A 5,224-nucleotide genomic window follows, 5' to 3' on the forward strand; every position below is an offset into this window, starting at 1 on the left:
GCCCACACACATCCTATAGTTCAACCACTCACTCATAAGATTATCTGAAGTTTGAGAGAGTTGAAACAGTTTTTATAATTCTTTTACCACATATAACTTGTTTTTGTTTTGTTGCCTTCATATTAATATAGAAATAAGATATTCCGAATAAACTAAGGTGATGAATCTGGTGAAAATTGGAAAGCCCCTATGGTATATCTTATATTGAGGGAAGGGGCAGTTCATAGAGCAAGAAGGAAAAAATGGTGCAAGGTGGAAAAAAATGAATTAAATGAAAAGAATGGTAGGTAACTTTTGGAAATAATTTCTTCAAGCTCTTGGGTTTCCTTCTAACATTTCCTGTCAGCTGTCTGGAGATCCATCAGGGAACAGAAAACCCTCCTTTTAATGTTCCTGTGGGAATTCGAATTGTGAGTATGAAAAATAACAGTAGTCCACAGGCCAGAGAAGGAAATGGTAAAATTCCTAAATGACTAAAGTTGGAAGATCAAGGAGAGTGTAAAATTTTGCTTTTCTGCTTTTCCTATGTGGTAATGCACAAGACACATCTGTCTGCCTTGGAGTACTAGTAATGGGTTGATAAGAGTAGCATCTCCCTCTAGTGAAATCACACATCAATTACGTATTTTGGGTAAATCTCTAACACGGTTCACTTTGTAGAATGTAAAAGTTAAAGATTTGGAATCTCTACCTTCATACAAAACTTCTATCCAAACTCCATTCTAATTCTGTGACCCTGGTAATTAATCCCAAACTCTTATCTCAGTTTCCTTACCTAGAAAATAAGACCAATAACAACACTTCTTTCATAAAGACTAAGTGAATCCATATGCTTGAAGTCTTTGACATAGTACCTACCACATAATAAGTCCACCATACATGTTAGATATTGTTTTCTCATTATACCAGCCAAGATTATGTAACTTCTAAATACAACGGGAATATTTGGTGAGATTTTTTTTCTTTCTTTTATACAAATGTTGACTTACAGGATTGTTGTCTCAGGAGTGCATTTCCAAAGCTCTCCAAAATAAGTGTCCGCACATCTTACCACCCAACAAATCATTGTTCTCTACCATAGAATCCTATATCCCTGATGCCCTCTTCAAACCCCACTTCCCTTTCTCTGAGTCCCTAGGTCTGCTGTGTTAGACCATAATCCATTGAGGTTTTTACACTGTATTGTCCTCTACTCTGTCTCATAGCTGTTATTCATGTAACATTACTCAGCATTTCTCCTTCTGACTTATTCCACCCAACATGATTCCCTCCAGTTCCATTCCTATTGTAGCAAAAAAGAGATTTCACTAGATATAGATGATATAGATATAGATAGATATAGATATAGATAGATATAGATAACACAATTTCCTTAACTCCTCATCTGTTGTTTAACCCTTGGTTGTTTCCAGTGTTGCCTACCACAAATAACTACTGTCATAAACATTTAAAAGAGTTTGTATTCTAAAATAATTATTGTAATTTCCGGTGGAAAATTAATCACCAAGATATTTATAACAGAAAGACTTCATAAGAATAATCAGATATTTTACATTTATTTTTATGAATCAATGCATACATGTAAAATTAACTGTATCTCATCCATCATTCATGTACATATTCTAAATACAAAAATATTTGACATGGCTTTATGCATGTAATTATATATACAATTTTTTACTTTGTGTTACCAGTCTATATAACCTAGTAAAGTTGACTTAGAAAAGAAAGTTTCAGTTTGCCTTAGAATGGACAAAAAAAAAAAACCTAGTTGTTATAGAAATAAATTTAAGAAAGGACTTCCAGAGGCAGAGCTACGAGCAGCAGATGGCTTTCTCTCCTCTCCTCTCCTCTCCCGGATCAACTAGGAATACCAAAGGAGACTGCCCGGAACGAAACAAGACAGGACTAGAATGACCACAGGAACCCAGTAAATCACCCTTGAGTACAAACACGTGTGGCTGGTGATAGAGAGGAGAGAGGGGCCTAAGGAGAGATTAAGTGGCTGCTAACAGTTCAAAAGTTTATCAGTGGAGACACCACCTCCAGTCTGCTCCACAACAAGGGGACAGCTGAAGGGAGGAAAGGACTCCCCAGAGATTCACTAAGTGCAACTCTGAGTCTCCATTGCTACTACCCTCAGAATCTGGAGCAGCAACAGGGAGGGACACCAGGGGACAGAGATCTAACCGGGAAACTCAGGAGAAGACCTATCCCTCGGTGGCATAGCTGAGGGGCTGTGAAAGTCTCTTTGCATAACCACTAGATTATCTCTGCCACACCCTGCTTTATCTCTTGGTCAGGAGTCAGTGATTAAGCTAAGAAGCCTATTGATAGTCTAAAAGCCCTCAGGCTCCCATAGCCTACAGGGAAGAAAAAAAAAGAGGCTTTTACACCACTGAGCTCCAACTCAGGGATTGAAAAAACTGTTAACATATATAAAATGGTTAAAACAACAAGAAAAAATATTGGAGACTCGAACCAGGACAAGAGTCCAGCTAAAAGTACTCCAGAGGGTGAAGCACAAAACAACGAGTTCAACATCCAAACATTAGCTAAGGAAATAATAATAGGAGTGAGTAAAGAATTTGAAAAAATTGTAATCAGAAATGCAGGAACAACAAATGAGAAAATGGAAGAATATTCTAATTATCTCATGGTTATTAGAGAGCTGAAAGCTGAAATCGCTGAGCTAAGAAGGCAACTAGCTGAACAAGCTAAAACAGTATCAGAGTAGGGCAACAAAATAGATGAACTCCAGAAAGCAGTAGAGGGCAGAGAGAATAGAATCTATGAGGCTGAAGACAGAATTAGCAAGATTGAGGATGAATTAGAGACAACTAAAAAAGAAGTAAGAGATCTCAAAAAGAGATTAAGAGATGCTGAAAACAACAACAGAGTCCTATGGGATGACTTCAAAAGAAACAATATACGCATTATTGGCTTACCAGAGGAAGAAAGAGAAGGGGAGGAAGAAAGCATTCTCCAGGCCATAATAGCTGAAAATTTCTCTAGTCTAGACAACACCAAAGACATAAAGATTCAAGAAGCCCAGAGGGTCCCAAACAGAATTAACCCAGACCTAAAGACACCAAGACATGTCATACTTAGATTGGAAAGGAATAAGGATAAAGAAAGGATCCTCAAGGCTGCAAGAGAAAAACAAAGAGTCACCTACAAAGGAAAACCCATAAGATTAGCAGCAGACTTCTCCATACAAACACTACAGGCCAGAAGAGAATGGCAAGATATCTATCGAGTGCTCAATGAGAAACATTGACACTGGTAGACTGTCATTCAGACTAGATGGAAGCATCAAAACCTTCTCAGACAGTTGAAGGAAACAACCATCACCAAGCCTGCCCTGAAAGAAGTTCTGAAAGGTCTCCTATAAACAACCAGACCACCACAAATAGGACATATATCAAAACACTCTAAAACTCTACAAAAATGGCATGAAAACATCTTCAATCTTTGATATCAATAAATGTCAATGGCCTGAATTCACCTATAAAAAGAAACAGAGTAGGAAGATGGATCAGAAAACACAACCCAACAATATGTTGTCTACAGGAAACTCACCTAACTCAACAAGACACAGACTTAAAGTGAAAGGATGGAAAACTATCATTCAAGCCAATGGCCCACAAAAAAGGGCAGGAACAGCTATTCTCATATCTGACATGATAGACTTTAAAATAGATAAGATTTAAAAAGATAGGAATGGACACTACTTAATGCTCAGAGGATCAGTCAATCAAGAGGACTTAACAATTATTAATATCTATGCACCCAATGAGAAGCCATCTAAATACATCAAACTTCTACTAAAAGAGCTACAGCAATACATTAACAGTAACACAATCATAGTAGGGGACTTCAACACCCCACTATCTCAACTTGACAGATCATACAGGAAGAAAATCAGTAAAGACATAAGGGAGCTAAATGAAGAGATAGATAAACTAGAACTATTGGACATTTTCAGAGTCATTCATCCCAAGAAACTGGAATACACATTTTACTCAAATCCACATGGATCATTCTCAAGGATAGACCATATGTTAGGCCACAAAGACAGCATCAGCCAATTCAAGAGCACTGAAATTATCCCAAGCATCTTCTCAGACCACAGTGGAATTAAACTAACACTTAACAATCAACAAAAGATTAGTAACAGTCCCAAAATGTGGAAGCTCAACAGTACACTTCTTACCAACTTCTGGGTAAAAGAGGAAATCAAGGAAGAAATCAAAATGTTTCAAGAGTTCAATGAAAATGAAGACACAAGCTATCAAAATATTTGGGACACAGCTAAAGACATTGACACTTCCTAAGAGGGAAGTTCATAGCTATACAAGCACACATTAGGAAACAAGAAAAGGCAGAAATAAACAGCCTGAATGCACATCTTAAAGACCTAGAAGAAGAACAACAAAGGAATCCTAAAGCAACCAGAAGGACAGAAATTACTAAAGTTAGGGCAGAAATAAATAACATTGAGAATAGGAAAACCATACAAAAGATCAATGAAAGTAAATGTTGGTTCTTCGAAAGAGTAAACAAAATCGACAAACCTTTAGCCAGACTCACAAAACAAAAAAGGGAGAAGACCCAAATAAATCGGATAGTAAATGAAAGAGGAGAAATCACAACAGACACTGCAGAAATTCAACATATCATGCGAGGCTTCTATGAACAACTATATGCCACCAAGCTAGAGAACCTGGAAGAAATGAATGATTTCCTAGATACCTACCAACTTCCAAAACTAAGTAAAGAGGAAGTGGATAACATGAACAGGCCCATCACAGCTAATGAAATTGAAACAGTTATCAAAAATCTTCCCAAAAATAAAAGTCCTGGACCAGATGGTTTTACAAATGAATTCTACAAAACCTTCAAAGAAGAACTAATACCTCTACTTTTAAAAGTCTTCCAGAAGATTGAAGACACTGGAATACTCCCTGCCAGCTTCTATGAAACCAACATCACCCTGATACCAAAATCAGACAGGGACACAACCAAAAAAGAAAACTACAGACCAATATCTCTGATGAACATAGATGCGAAAATATTGAACAAAATTCTAGCCAACCGGATACAGCAGTATATCAAAAAGATTGTTCATCATGACCAAGTGGGGTTTATCCCAGGCATGCAAGGTTGGTTTAATATACGTAAATCAATCAATGTGATCCACCACATCAACAAAAGCAAGACC

This window comes from Erinaceus europaeus, chromosome 13 (genome assembly GCF_950295315.1).
Source record: "Erinaceus europaeus chromosome 13, mEriEur2.1, whole genome shotgun sequence".
Lineage (NCBI taxonomy): Eukaryota > Metazoa > Chordata > Mammalia > Eulipotyphla > Erinaceidae > Erinaceus > Erinaceus europaeus.